The sequence below is a fragment of the Chlorocebus sabaeus genome, chromosome X (assembly GCF_047675955.1).
Source record: "Chlorocebus sabaeus isolate Y175 chromosome X, mChlSab1.0.hap1, whole genome shotgun sequence".
Taxonomy (NCBI): Eukaryota; Metazoa; Chordata; class Mammalia; order Primates; family Cercopithecidae; genus Chlorocebus; species Chlorocebus sabaeus.
The window spans coordinates 73857132-73873330 of NC_132933.1; the positions used below are offsets into that span (position 1 = coordinate 73857132).

Consider the following 16199-nt stretch of genomic DNA (forward strand, 5'->3'; position numbering starts at 1 on the left):
GCTAATTATGCATAAATAATTAGAACCTACCATTTCAGTTTCTTTCTGTTTTCTTCAGAGATCTCCAAAGAATTCATGTGACGCCCACTCCAACAAGGATGCTACTGATCTGTGCATCAATTTAAGCTCCCTGTTCTGAAAATGACCAATCCAATTCTCCTTCACTAGCCAAAGAAAGAAAGAAAGAAAGAAAGAAAGAAAGAAAGAAAGAAAGAAAGAAAGAAAGAAAGAGAAAGAAAGAAAGAAGAAAGAGGAAGAAAAAGAGAAAGAAAGAAAAGGAAAGGAGAGGAAGGAAGGAAGGAAGGAAGGAAGGAAGGAAGGAAGGAAGGAAGGAAGGAAGGAAGGAAGGAAGGAAGGAGTGAATACGGGAGAGAAGGAGGGAGGGAAGAAAATAAATAAAAGTAAAAATAATACAAAATAAAAGAAAGCCAAAAGAAAAATTATGAAAGCAAAAGGAAAAAATAAAATAAAATTATCAGGAATATCTAACCACTATCATGTTGAACATAGAGGTAAGATGTCAGAGTGAAATATGCAAGCCACTCTCTGTGTACACTGAACATTTCCGTTTTCCAGGGGGCAGCCAGCGTGCTCTTTTGCTTTCATTCTCTCCGCCCCCGCCCACCCCCGTTAATGATGCAGGGCTACACTACAGGCTGCATGTAGAGCCTGCAAAGCTTCACACTTAGGAAAAGAAATTCTTCTTTCTATTTCTAGGGCCACAGTTCATTGTCTTCTGTGGTTGCACTCAGCTTTGAGCTCATGATAACACACAGCCTATTTGCCTATGGAGTCCTTTGCTGAAACTAGGAGCCCTCGAGTTGCTTCCATAGATAGTGGACCACCGCAGTCTTAGGGTGATCCTTTCTCACAGCCTCTCACTTGCATTCAGTTACCAAAGCGAAAATTCTCAAGAATGTTCCCTAGAAAGCTGCCAATAGAAGAGGTAAAGGTGAGCATGATCTCTGCCTAGGGCATTCTTTTTTTTTTTTTGAGACGGAGTCTCGCTCTGTCGCCCAAGCTGGAGTGCAGTGGCGCAATCTCGGCTCACTGCAAGCTCCGCCTCCCGGGTTCACGCCATTCTCCTGCCTCAGCCTCCCCAAGTAGTTGGGACTACAGGCGCCCGCCACCGCGCCCGGCTAATTTTTTCTATTTTTAGTAGAGACGGGGTTTCACCATGGTCTCGATCTCCTGACCTTGTGATCCGCCCGCCTCGGCCTCCCAAAGTGCTGGGATTACAGGCGTGAGCCACCGCGCCCGGCCTGCCTAGGGCATTCTTGAATACACAAACCTCTAAAATTCTCACATTGAATTAAATACCGCACTCCTTAAGAGGAATCTGGAGCTATAATCCACCTTCCACTTCCTGTCCACCCACTTCCCATTGCCCTCACGGTCCCTGTTACCAAGAAGTGCAGGTAAATCCCCATTTCTTCTTAGTAGTTAGGCAGGATCCAATGAAAAGAGGTTGGTTTTCTGCAGCCCAGACCCATTGCCACAGGCTCTTGAAGATGGTATTCCAAGAAGTCACAGAGTTCCAGACCCCTGAGAGCCACACTGTATTAGGCACTTAACACCCCCCTTCCCCACTCCCAAAGGTAGATGAACAGGAAGCAACTTGAGGTAATACCCATGACTTGGGTAATATCTCTAGATCAGAGTAAAGGGACTTCTCACATAGGCCATGGAAGAAGAAAATATGTTATTGCAGGTCCAGTCTCATGCCAGGACATACCTGTGTGGTACATTATAGGGAATACCTGGAGGGCTCTCCACCTCAAAATATCACCTCCACTTTGCCTGAAACACCAATATTCTAGAGGCAATAATTTCTTTCTTCCTTAGGTCTTGATTTTAAAATTCTCATTCTCCTAGAAATACACTTACTTGAAAATCTTGGTATGAATGAGTTTAGAACTGTAAAGGTAGGAGTACATGTTGAGAACAAGTTATAAAGGTAAACTGAAGAGATCCAAGGATAGGAAAACTGAACTACCAAAAGCAAAATAACGATTTTGTCATAGGCTAGCTTTAGTGAGAATTGTCTTGAGCAACTGGAGAAAAATATAAGGGGAAAAAGGGTTTGTTTGTTTTGTTTTGTTTTGTTTTGTTGTTGTTTTAGGACAGCTTCTTGCTCTTTCACCCAGACTGAGGTGAAATGGCCCGATCTTGGCTCACTGCAACCTCTGCCTCCTGGGTTCAAGCAATTCTCATCCCTCAGCCATCTGAGTAGCTTGGGATTACAGGCATGTGCCACTACTCCTGGCTAATTTTTGTATTTTTAGTAGAGATGGGTTTTCACCATGTTGACCAGGCTGGTGTTGAACTCCTGGCCTCAAGTGGTCCACCTGCTTCAGCCTCCCAAAGTGCTGGGATTATAAGCATGAGCCACTGAGTCCGGTCAAAGAGTAAATTAATCTAAATGTGTATTGGGCCAGACACATTTACAACAGACAGAAATATATTGCCCTGGCATTGTCTTCTGATTCTGTGTTTTGGGGTCTGGCAGATGATGTGGGTAATACTATGTTTGTTTGTTTATAGAAATATTTTTTCGACCTCCTTTAGTGTGTCTAGAGTTTATTGTGATGTGCTCTTTCCTCACACAGCCTTAGCTCCATTCAGCAAACATATATTGAATAACTCTTAAGTGTAGAGCAGTGGATCAAATTCAACTGGGGAGGTGAGAATAAAGGACAGAGTGGCAGAGGGCTGATGGCACTTAGGATACCATGTTCCAGCAACTCTTTAGAATCCAATTAAGTAGATAAGATATATATCTATATCTCTATCTATCTATCTATCTATCTATCTATCTATCTATCTATCTATGCAATTGCCCCAAATATAAGGCAACATGAATATAATAAGGGCCTAAGAACGTCATATCTAGTGTTGTAAGATTTCAGAGAAGTCAAGGATCTCAGAGAACTACAGTAATGGGTACAATTTTATTATAGAAGTTAGGCAAGTCTTCCAGGAGAAGAAGGGTTTGGGCTGCGCCTATTAAGAACCACAAGATTTTAGTAAGTAAAGAACAGAAATATTATTTGTATTTCTTAAAACCCATAGCTCTTGACGTGTTTTACTGGCTCACCTCTTGGTATCCTCATTTTCCTCCTGCTTGCTTCCACCAAATAAGCTTTGGATGCAGGCATGTCTTTCTCCTTTTGTGCAACACATCTTTTGAATTTTCAGCCTCAGATAGAACTCACAGGAGCCAAACTTCTTGTGTTTTGAAATAAAACACCCAGTAGTCAAATTCCCTGAGTGATACTCTCTTATCTTCTCTATTTACATCAGGAAACTTGAGCCTGACTAGAACCAAAGGAAATAATCCTACAGGAACTTCTGAACTTTCACTCCAAATTTATTCAGTTATAACATATCAGAGCTGAAGGGGATATGAGTGATGTTATAGTCTAAGCTCTCATTTTAAAGATGAAGAAAGTAAGAAAGAAGGAACCCAGTTCAAGTCTTATAGTTAATTAATGATAAAGTTGGGATCTGAAGCAGGATTTTTTGACTCTCAAGAGAATGTTTTTACCAAAATCATTTCCATCTGGTCAATGTCTCATGGCATCTATGAAACAGGTGACTTATTTGTAGTTACATTATCTGTGGCAAGGGTTTTTCTTTAGTTACGGAGGCAAGGTCAAATATTAAGTGGACTCAAAAACTATACTTCATGTCTTTGCGTATATATGTGTATATATATGTGTATATATATGTGTATATATATGTGTGTGTGTATATAAATATGAAGGAGATGTTTTGACTCATTTAGATCTTCTTGAAAGATCTAGAAAAAGAAAAAGAAGAAAAAGGTTAAGTCTTCTTAATTAAGAATAGAGACCCAGATAATTATTTTATTCTTTCCCTGTAGAGCAACTCCGACATATAAAATATATTAAAGTGGAAGCAAAGTAAAATTTCAGCTCTTAATATTGGTTTGAGGAAATAATTTCCTTTATAATGAGTGTTTCATTATTATTTAATGTTTACCTTGTGATTCTAAAATTACTAGGTCTCAAGTTGACTTCTTTGTTACACTGTAAATAAAAGATTACATGGTACAGCATAGATTATGATTAATGTAATTTTTCTAAACAAATTCATACCATCAGGCCTACAATTTTAAATACAAGGGATCTTCCGATTCCAAGAATTTTTAATATTTTTAATAGTTATGATTTAATCATGACTAAAATTTATTTAGCATTCTGTAATATGCAAAGTGCTTTATGTCTGGCCATGCAATTACGTAGAATTAACTCATCAACATCAATAAAATATAAGAGTGCTACAATTAAAGAATTAAAAAACATTTTAAAGATCAGTTATTCAAATTATTTTGGGTGGGAGTTATGAGTTAAAGTACTAATTGTATTCTTTCCTTGTTTAAGTAAAATATTTTTTTGTGAATGACAAAGGTATTTTATGGCCTGAGAGTTGGCAATGTGCCAGGCATTGTGTTTGATATGAATGTGTTTTACAATCATTTTATTTATTAATCAAAACAATGCTATATTTTAGGTTTAGTTCTGACCCCATTTTATAGTTGAAAAAATAGGCTCAGAGATGTTAAGTAACTTTCCCCAAATTACACAACTTTGGTAGTAAAAAAAAAAAAAAAAAAAAAAAAAAAAAAAAAAAAAAAAAATACTCAGTATGGATTTGGAGTTTTGAAATTAAGGAGATTTCAAGCCAAAAATGTCACTGCCGATACTCAGGTTACAGTGATACCTTTGGTAAAGTGCAATATTACAACAGAATTTTATTAATCATTATTTTTTTAAAAATCAGAAAATAAAGGAGGAACTTATTAACATAGATTCAGCGAAACCACAGGGCTAAGAGAAAAATCTCCAGGATTGGGATGATGGGGTTATGGCAGCATTAGAGAGATCCTGTATTACTCAGTACCACAATTTCAAGCAGTTACAGGGTAGACCACCTGGTAAACTCCTTCCTACCTTGCCAAAGTTTTCAGTTCTATCTGCTACCAGTATGTTTTGTTTTTCCTTAAGGGATAGTCTCTGAATTGATTACAGAAGATGGTGGGAAACAGAATTTATTTTGCAGAAATACACTGAGTCTAGGAGCAAAGTGAAGGGGAATAAGTGGAAAGTTGTTTCTATACCAGATAAATGCTCCAGTGTCCAAACGCAAAACGCCACTTTACTCAAGATCATGATTCTTTGCAAAACCAATGTAGTAAATTTTAACTTGCTAATTGAATTTCTATTTTTTTGCAAAAGATAAAGGAAGAAATAAATGATTCAAAATACAGTGCCCAAAATAAAAATTAATGATGTGACTGTATGTTAGGGCAAGTTTGCAGCCTGAAAGGAACCTAATATATTATTGGAAAAATGTCCAGAATATATTATACTAAAAATTACAGTTTAGGTGCGAATGAACACTGGATTTTCCAATCAAAAGTAATACTCAGGGGAATAGAGCAAAGGAGTGTTGTTTGGATATACATACTAAGACAAAAATCCAAGCCAGGAATGGTTTTATTTTTATTGATTTTAAGTCCTTACAATTAGCAATAAGCAGAACTTGGTGATAAGAGATTCAGCTAGAACCCACAAAAGTCACTTTATACAGCCTGCATTCCTGTATGCACACGTGGACAAGGCCCTACAGAGAAAGAAACACTGTTATGAATAGACAGAGTGGAAGGTCATCTGTCACACACAATAAAATACTCAATGCAAGTGTTATAACCCACAAAAACCCACTCACATACCTGCCACTGGTTTGAAAAGCTAATATTTCAAGTGTGTTCTTTTTGACTATTCCCCTTCTGTGCCCTTCTTGCAGAAGTAAACTCTGTTGGGAAGGGTAAATGTGTAGCCTCAAATTCCTTATTAAGATTTTATTTTATTAGTAGTTAGTGTAACTTTATCAGGTAAATCCACTCTCAGTAGAGACCCCGACAATTTCAGTACAATTAACAAGAAAGGAATACTAAAGAGAAATGAGAAGAGTATGGAGAAGTATTTACCACACAATTTTGTCTTAAGCCAAACATGCTGACCACATTAGAGACTTGTGGAATATTGGAAGTAAAAGGATTCTTAGACATCTTACTGGGCATAGGTTTTTACTGGTGAGCCTTGCGTACATTTCAGACGGTCCTTGAATCCCTGAAAGCATTTATGAAATCTGTGTGCACTCTTACGTGCATTTTTCTTAAGAGAAAGTTCATAGTTTTAATCAGATTCTTAAAGGAGTCTGGGATCAAAAACATGTTAAGCGTCACTGGACTAATGAACATTGCCACCTCAGAGTCTCTGCTATCAGGAAGTGCAACCTGGCAGGAAGGGCCTAGCATAAGGGTTTTCAGATAGTAACCCCCCGAATAGTTACAAACCGCTGATCTGTCCAACTTCCTCATTTTACAGGTGATGAAATTGAAGCCCAGACAGTTACAAACTTTGTCCAAATATGGCATAATCAGAGTTAGTTCAGCGTTAATTATTTTGAGAGATGATCTCTCATATGTACATCTTTCTTATTGCCTTGATATTTCTTCTGAGAGTCACCGTCGGTGCTAAAGTGAGTACTTCTTATTTTAGATGCAGGCTTATGATGGTACTTTCAGATCTGAGTAAAGTCAGGAAAGGATGGGTGATAAAAAAGGAAAGAAAATATTGACTGCATTGGCTATATCCATGATATTTAATGCCGAGACTAGATCGGTCGGGGAGACCCTAACCCAGCAGCGCTAGAGGAATTAAAGACACACACACAGAAATATAGGGATGTGAAGTGGGAAATCAGAGGTCTCACAGCCTTCAGAGCTGAGAGCCCTGAACAGAGATTTACCCACATATTTATTAACAGCAAACCAGTCATTAGCATTGTTTCTATAGATATTAAATTAACTAAAAGTATCCCTTATGGGAAACGAAGGGATGGGCCAAATTAAATGAATAGGTTGAGCTAGTTAACTGCAGTAGGAACATGCCCTTAAAGACACAGATCACTCATGCTGTTGTTTGTGGCTTAAGAATGCCTATAAGCAGTTTTCTGCCCTGGGGGTGCCAGGTGTTCCTTGCCCTCATTCCCACAAACCCACAACCTTCCCCCTTGGGCGTTAGAGCCATTATGAACATGCCACAGTGCTGCAGAGATTTTTTTTTATGGCCAGTTTTGGGGCCAGTTTATGGCCAGATTTTGGGGGATTTGCTCCCAACAATTTAATGTAATTTTAAGCTTAAAAATCTCAAATTGTACAAAAATGAGTGTGTGTGTGCATGTGTGTGTGAAACAGAAACTCCGTGTATGTATTTTACTAAAAAAGATTCTATTGCTACCATAATCTTCTTTATAGTACATGATCCAAAAAAAGTTAGAAATTACTGACCTTATTTTAAGATAACTAAGGCCCAGAGAGAAGAGACCCACTCATTTTCTATAGCTTGGAAGTGGAAAAGTCAAGACTAGAACCCAATCTCTCAAATTTGCTTTGGTTGTATTTACGTTTCCCAGACAGTCTCTTTCTTCACTACCATATCTCTCTAAATAGTATACATTTTGGCCTTTCTCCTATTTAATATTTGGGAAAGGATCTGATCAGATGTCCTTAAGACTAGGGACATCATTGACAAAATACAGAAAGGAGTTTTTAAATAATAAAGAATTTTAAAATGAGGAATAGTTTTAAAGGGCTTATTTTAAAAGTCTTTTCTGTATTTAGTCTATGGTGTCTCTAGCCCTTTCTGGGCAGGGAAGTCTTCTGAGCTCTAAATCATTCCACTAATATATTTTCAAATAACTCTAACCACTATTGCTGGGGTAAAAGGTTTAAGCTACACAGGTTAGGTTTTTAATTATAGACACTCTAAAATGAACTCTATTTAATTTAGACAGAAAGTGATTAATTAAAGATGATTAGATAAATCCCCAAATCTCTAGGAGAGACAAAGAACCAAGCTTAAATGTCACTCAGACAGAAACAACTTAGCCAAGATCAATGCCCAGTCATACCATGAGAGTATTCTAGCAAAAACACTAGTATAGTCAATATCCACCATTCAATACTTATGACATTTGGGAATGCATGTAATAGTTTTTCCAGATTCTCTAAAGGAATGAAATGACTCACTCATAATTATTTCCAGAATATTCAATCTTCCCATAATGGCTCCAGCCTCATATTGCTTTCTTCCATCTCCAGGTATCATAAATATTTCTTCACTTGACCAAACCTGTGTAACTTGATTATATGGCAGATGCATATATATATATGTATTTTGTATCCATGTAATGTAGATTTTAGTTTTTCTGACTTAATAGTACAAGAAGCCAACCTAGAAAGGTGTTGAAATGAGTGTTGGGGACCCAGTATAGAATGTTTTCCATGAGAGCTAAGATTGGTCAACTCTATTTTACACTGCAGCATGTAACAGGGGCTGGGATTAGTGGGAGAATAAGAAAATCTTTCGAGAAAGAATTTAAAATCAAAATTGACTTGTTGAGAACCTTAGGGAACTCCTCAACCATCTGCCTTCATAGTGAATTGGTCTGATAGAAAACTTTTTGGAATTTTAGCTTAATAGGATTAATAAAATAAATATTCAAAAAGATAAATTAACTTAAAGCCATGTCTGCAGTCCTTAAATTGGAATATCTGTTTTTTAAATAATTGTCTGTACTTCTGCATGTGCCCACAAAGAATTGATTATGTCAACTGGGTGCGGTGGCTCACGCCTGTAATCCCAGCATTTTGGGACGCCGAGGTGGGCGGATCACGAGGTCAAGATATAGAGACCATCCTGGCCAACATGGTGAAACTCCTTCTCTATTAACAATACAAAAATTAGCTCAGCGTGGTGAGGCGTGCCTGTAGACCTAGCTATTCAGAAGGCTGAGGCAGGAGAATCACCTGAACCCAGGAGGCGGAGGCAGAGGTTGCAGTGAGCCAAGATCACACCACTAAACTCCAGCCTGGTGACAGAGACACCACTAAACTCCAGCCTGGTGACAGAGCAAGACTCCATCTCAAAACAAACAAACAAACAAACTAAAACAAAACAACAACAACAATAAAACCAGAATTGGCTATGTCAGGAATGTAAGAGATGAAAGAGGCAAAACCCCACCAACTCACGAATGCTTGCCTGGTCCTGTTTCAAAAGTACAGTGAGGTAAAAATAAATTAACAGAAGAAATAGAATGGGGATAGATAATTGGGGGCTATGTATGAAGGGAATACAAAAAGACTGAGAATTGAGGAAAAAGAAAGAAGAAAAGATGAATTAATGGTGGAGATGGTGAACAGATCCATTTTAGCCAGAGTGAAGAATAAGAGAGGTTCATAGGCAACATTCTCTGTATCTGTGCAGAACTCTGAAAAGGGACAGATATTCTTGGATGACCAGAGAGGTAGAGCTGACCGTAGGCTACAGTGTATTGATTTTTCCACCTTGTACCCTAGCTCTGACTTAAAGGGTCAGAGATCAGTAGATTTTAAAGATGCTTTTTTTTGGGACATATGGAGGTGAAGTATTTTACAGGTATAGTCTCCGTATATTAGTTAAATACAGTAGAAAATCAAGAATGATCAAGAATAAGCAATTCTTCCTTGGGTTAGAGAACTGGGCTAAGTTGGTTCTATTGCTCCCTTCTAATCTCAATGGTTTGCTGAAGCTCCTTTTTTGGGGGAAAAAGGAAACTAATTTGAAACTTTCGATTAGAGTAAAATAATCTCACCCAAAACAGCTGTTTATATTTCAAGTCTTTTTTGCACATCACCAGTCTCCATCTTTAAAATCTGGAATGCACCTACATGTTTTGAGCACATTTTCCCAGTGTTTTTGCTTTGGAAATTATACTCAGCAAGAGATGATATATTTGATGTTGACCTGCTTTCTAATTTTTATTAGATCAAAGCTACTTGAAACCATTTATCAACATTTATTAGCATTTACCATTTTATTTTTGTTTCCCGTCACCTAATAAACAAAGGTCATGTCTAGAGACCCAGATAGAGCACAAACTCAGTTCTTTTCTGTTAGCCCAACAAGATGCTAGTCCCACAGCAGTAACTAAGATGCTCCCCTTACCCCATGTAGGAAATAGCTGAGTCCATGGTTTCCCATCCCAAAAGGCCATACTTTCTGTCAAGTTATTAATCAGCTATTCAATAGGGGAGCTCCAAACCATTTGCCAATTTATGGAGCCTCCCCATGTATCCATCTCATCACTGTTCTTTTTGTTCTGTTTTCTGTATGTTTTCTGTGAGAGAAAAAAAATAGTAGGCACTCTAATTCACAGGGATTATTATTACATTGACCCAGTCATCCTTTGACCTATCCCAGATTTCAGTTAGGACTCTTTCATATGCAAGTGACTGAAATCCAATTCAAATTGCATTTACCAAACAAAAATATGTTGGCTCATCTACCTAAGAATTTCAGGACTTCAAGCATTGCTGGATTCAGGTGCTCAAACAATGAAAACTGAAATATGTTTCTTGTCATATCTTGTCTCTTATTTCCTCTGTCCAATAACCCTACAAGACAGAGCATATTACTATACTCTCTTTATACATGAGGAAAATTAAGCACAAAGCATTTAAACGCTTAGAGGACTCTTCAAGGTGATAGCTAAGTAAGGTATGTATTAGATACTTCCCATCTTTTCAGACCTACATTTTATTATGGAGCAACCAGCTGCACACAGATATAAGCTGACAACACTGTGTCTCAATTATACCATGGGTCTCATTTTTTGCCTCCGTATTTCTTTGTGCTACAAGAAATGCCTATCAGCAAACTTGGAACTGTGATGGAGTTTGGTAAGTTGTATCATTGCAAATCCAGCAGGATCTTAACAAGGCCTGGCTACAGTAAAATCGACTTTAAATAAGAAAAGTGTCTTACTTGAGTCTCATATCAAAAAAAAAAAAAAAAAAAAAAGTGAACGATCACTTAAAAACAAAACAGGAGAGATGTGGGTAAGCAGTATCACATGTAGAACAGATTGATAAATTACAGCTGACTCTTAGCTCAAACTCAGTGAAAAATGATCAGTAGCCACCAAAACCCACAAAAAACTAAATATTACCTTAGTGTGCATTAATGAAAGCAAACTGTCTAGAACAGTGGAGGTAATAGTTCTATCCTATTCTGATATAATCAGACCACTCCTAAAATAGCTTATGAAGTTCAGGCAGCTACACTTCAGGAGAGAATACAATAAGAAAGCATCAAAAATGGTTTAAAAAAAAAGTCTTGACAAGATAAAATAGTTGAAAAAACTGAGGATGTTTAGTGTGTAGAAGAGAAGAATATGGGAGTTTTGAATGGAGCATATCATAATTACCTATAAATAATTCAGTGTTGTTAGACAAAATAATAATAATACCTTATTGAGTAAATACTATACACCAGTTACAGAGCCAAGTCCCTTAATGTGAACAGATTTATCAACACAATCCTAAAGGGAAGAATTAGAAGCTGTGTATACAAACTCCCAAAAGACATATACTTGCTGAATGTAAGAAAGACCATTCAAATTATTATTTTTGTCAAAAGCTATTAATAACAAGGACAGAATAGGCAAGCAAATACTTGTCCTTCTCATGAACATATGAAAACAGAAGCTAGAGTATTTATGATTGGGATTGCTATGGACTGAATTGTGTGTCCCTCCCCCAAATTCATTATGTTGAAACACTAACCCTCAATGTGACTGTATTTGGAGGTGGGGCCTTACAGGATGTGATAAAAGTTAAATGAGATCATAAGGGTGGGGTCCTAATGTGAAACAGCTGGTGGCCTTGTAATAAAAGGAAGAGGCACCAGAGCTTGCTTGCCTGCTCTCTCTCATTCGCTTTCTCTCTCTCTCTTCCTTGTGATGACATGGTAAGAAGGCAACCATCTGCAAGCCAGGAAGAAAGCCCTCATCAGAAAATGAACCCTTCTGGGACATCGATATTGGACTTTCTGGCCTCCAGAACTTTGAGAGAATCAATTTCTGTTGTTTAAGCCACCCAGCCTGTGGTATTTTGCTACAGGAGCCTGAGCAGACTAAAATAGAAATATTATAGAAGAGATTTAAGTAAAGGAAGAAAATTTAGGCTACATCACATTCTCAAAATGTTTGTAAAATCTCTGGGGGATCCACAAAGGCAGGACTCCAGGCCATCAACTCACTGGGTTCCATGTTAAAATGTTTTACATAGATAATTTTTATGTAATATTTTATTTGAATAAATATTTTGAATAATCTTAAACTATTTGAAAAAATAGTTGAATTTATTAAATTTTTTTATCCTTTCCAAACTTGAAATCATATGGTCATATAGCACTGTGGCTAAAATTAAAGTGTCTGGAGTTCTACTTGTATTCCAAACTTGATTCTGTTACTCATTAGCTCTTTGATCTTGGACAGGCAATTTAACACCTCAATGCCTTATTTTCCTCATTTGTAAAATGTAGATAATATAGAATCTACTTTAAGGTGATGTCATGAGGTATAAGCAAGTTAATATAAAGAAAGCACTTAGCAAACTTTTAATACATGTTAGTTATTATTAACATTATTATGTGAAAAGCTACAATGTTAGTGTATAGGAATTTACAAATTCACTCTGTGATTACATAGTTTCTCATTCTTCAGGTACCCATCACTAATATAATCTCTTTGCTACCATATACAGGGATCTCATCACCTTCCTTCTGAAAAGGACAAGACATGTATTTCAGTAGCACATGACTGTGGAGGAACTAAAATAGTAATTCTAATGCTGGATATATCTTTATTGGGGAAAAGTAAGAAAATCTACTTTGCTTCACTTTCTGTATTTGTATATATTCACCAATGTGATGTGTCTTAGAAAGTACTAAAGAATTCCCTTCTCCAAACCATTTTCCTGTCCCTGCCTATTATTATTCTTTCCTGTCCCACTAATTGGAATTCTATTACTTAGGTCAGGAACTGGTAAAGTATGACATACAGACCATATCTTGCCTTTATATACCATAAATAATCTGTTTAGAGTATACAATTCAATTATGTTTACGATATTTACAAAGTGATGCAACTATCATAATAATGAAATTTTGGAACATGCACAGAAGGCTAAAAGTAAACCACAAGCAGTCATTCCGTATTCCCCTCCCCTCCCCACTCCTGGACAACAACTAATATACTCTCTGTCTTTATAGATTTGTTTTTCCATTCTGAACATTCCATGTAAATGGAATCATACTATATGTTGCCTTTCTGTGACTGAATTATTTCACCTTTGTAACGTTTTCAAGGTTCATCCACATTGTATCATGTATCAGTACTTCGATATGTTTGTTGCCTAATAATATTCCATTTTATGGATAAACCATATTTCATTACATCATTTATCAGTACATGGATGTTTGCATTGTTTTCACTTCTGAATTATTATGAATAAAGCTGCTGTGTTAAGCCATTTTTGCATTGCTATAAATAAATACCTGAGGTTGGGTTATTTACAAAGAAAAGAGATTTCTTCAGATCATGGTTCCTCAGACAGTACAAGAAGCATGGTGCCAGCATCTGCTTCTTGTGAGGGCCTCAGGAAGTTTATAATCATGGCAGAAGGTGAAGGAGGAGCAGGTTTCTCACATAGAAAGAATAAGAGCAAGGGTCAGGGAGGTGCCACACACTTTTAAACAAGCAAATCTCAAGTGAACTCATTTATCACCTAGGGGATGGTGCTAAGCCACTCATGAGGGATACACCCCCATTATCCAAACACTTCACACCACGCGCTACTTCCAACACTGGGGATTGTATCTCAACATGAGATTTGGAGGGGGCAAATATTCAAACCATGTAATTCTACCCCTGGCCTCCCAAATCTCATGTTCTTCTCACATTGCAAACTACAACAATCCTTTACCAATAGTGCCCCCAAAGTCCTAACTTGTTCCAACGTCAAGCATAAAGCCTACGTCTCATCTGAGAATCAGCCCCTTCCACCTATGAGCCTGTAAAATCAATACAATATTTTTACTTCCAAGATACAATGGTGATACTGGCATTGGATAAACATTTCCATGTCAAAAGGGAGAAATCAGCCTAAGAAAGGGGCAGTAGGCCCCATGCAAGTCCTAAACCCAGCAAGACAGTCATTAAATCTTAAAGCTCCAACATAATCCTTGACTCCAGACTGCATCCCTTGTTAGAGTTAAGTGTCTGTGGCTTTTAGAGGCAGAGGGTGCAAGCTGCTGGTGAATCTACCATTCTGGGGTCTGCAGTACAGTGACTCCCTTCCCACAACTCCACTAGGCAGTGCCCTAGTGGGTAGTCTCTGTGGGGGCTCCAGCCTCAAATTTATCTCCAACCTATGAGAGCACAACAAGGGCTGCAGCCTGCAAAGCTACAGAGGAGAAGCTGCCCAAGGACTTGGGAGCCTACCGGTTGCACTAGTGTGTCCTAGATGTGAGACATGGAGTCAAGGATTATGTTGGAGCTTTAAGATTTAATGGCTGTCATGCTGGGTTTAGTATTTCTGTCATTGCTCCACCTCTGTGACAAGCTTCTGCCTGAGCACCCAGGCTTTCTGATACATTCTCTCAAATATAGGTGGAAGCCACCACGGTTCCTTCATACTTGGCATTCTGAGCATCTGCACACTTAACACTATGTGGAAGCCACTAACGCTTATGGCTTGTGCCCTCTAAAGCAGTGTCCTGAGTTGTACCTCAGGTATTTTGAGCTATGGCTGGAGCTGAAGCAGCAGGGATACAGGGTGCAGCCTCCTGTGGTGGTGCCCCAGGACTGTTCAACAAAACCATTCTTTTCTCCTAGGCCTCTGAGTCTGTGATGGGAGGAGTTGCCTGATAGATCTCTGAAATGCATTTGAGACCCTTATCCCATTGTTTTGGCTATCAGTACTTGGCTCTGTTTTCGTCATGCTAATCTATCTAGCAAGTGGTTGCTCCACAATCTACTTAGACTTTTCTCCTGAAAACAGGCTTTTTTTTTTTTCCCCTACCACATGACTAGGCTGCAAATTTTCCAAACTTTTATGCTCTGCTTCCCTATTAAATAGAAGCTCCAAATTTAAGTCGTTTTTTGCTCCCACATCTGAACTTAGACTGTTACAAGAAGTTAGACCACATTTTGAAAATTTTACTGCTTAGAAATTTATTCCACCAGACACCCTAACTCATCACTCTTAAGTTCAAATTTCCACAGATCCCTAGGGTATGGACAACAGTGGAGCCAAAATCTTTGCTAAGGCATAATAAAGGTGATCTTTGCTCCACTTCCTAATAAGTTTCTCATTTCCATCTGAGACCTCATCAGCTTGGACTTCACTGTCGATTGACTGTCAGCATTTTGCTCACAATCATTTGACCAGTCTCTAAGATGTCCCAAACTTTCCCTCAACTTCTTGTATTCTTCTCAGCCCTCCAAACTTTTCCAACTGCAGCCCTTTACCCAGTTCCAAAGCCACTTCCACATTTTCAGTTATCCTCATAACAACATTCCATGCCTGGTACAAATTTTCTGTGCTGGGCCATTTTTGTGTTGCAATAAAGAGATACTACAGAAAAGAGGTTTCATTTGCTCATGGTTCTACAGATAATAAAAGAAGTGTGGTGCCAGTATCTGCTTCTGGTGAGGGCTTCAGGAAGCTTACAAGCTTGGGGGAAGGCAAAGGCGGAGGAGTCATCTCATATGATGAGAGCAGGACCAAGAGAGAGAGTGGGGAGGTACCACACACTTTTAAACAACCAGACCTTGAGTGAACTCACTCATCATCAAGGGGATGACACTACACCATTTGTAAGGGATACAGCCCCATGGTTCAAACACCTTCCACTAGGTCCCACCTCCAACACTGGAAATTAAATTTTAACATGAGGTTTTTAAGGGACAAATATCCAAACCATATCAGCTTCTATAAACATTTATTTGTGTATGAGATTTTACATGACTATGTTTTCACTCACTTAATGATGGGAAAATGTTCTCAGAAATATGTCCTTAGGCGATTTCATCATTGTGCAAAACTCATGAAGTATACTTACACAAACCTAGATGGTATATCTGATTTGTTTTATGCGACCACCAGAGCAGGCGCCAGAGAAAAGGCAAGTAGGCAAGGTAAAAAGAAACTTTATTAGCTAGCCAATGTGAAGGAAGAAAGGGCGAGGTTCACCGGTCTCTGGCGGTGGAGGCCGAGG

General features: G+C 38.1%; 1 protein-coding gene across 2 annotated transcripts in view; it reads right to left on the reverse strand.

Moving 5' to 3' along the window:
• Positions 1 to 549, reverse strand: part of GPR174 (G protein-coupled receptor 174) — a 33556-nt gene extending 33007 nt beyond the window's left edge. For both annotated transcript variants that reach the window (XM_007992152.3, XM_037989501.2), the window contains exon 1: positions 31 to 549. The gene's annotated coding sequence lies outside the window, so the exon portion shown is untranslated. The remainder of the gene's footprint in view (positions 1 to 30) is intronic.
• Between the last annotated feature and the right edge of the window lie 15650 nt (positions 550 to 16199).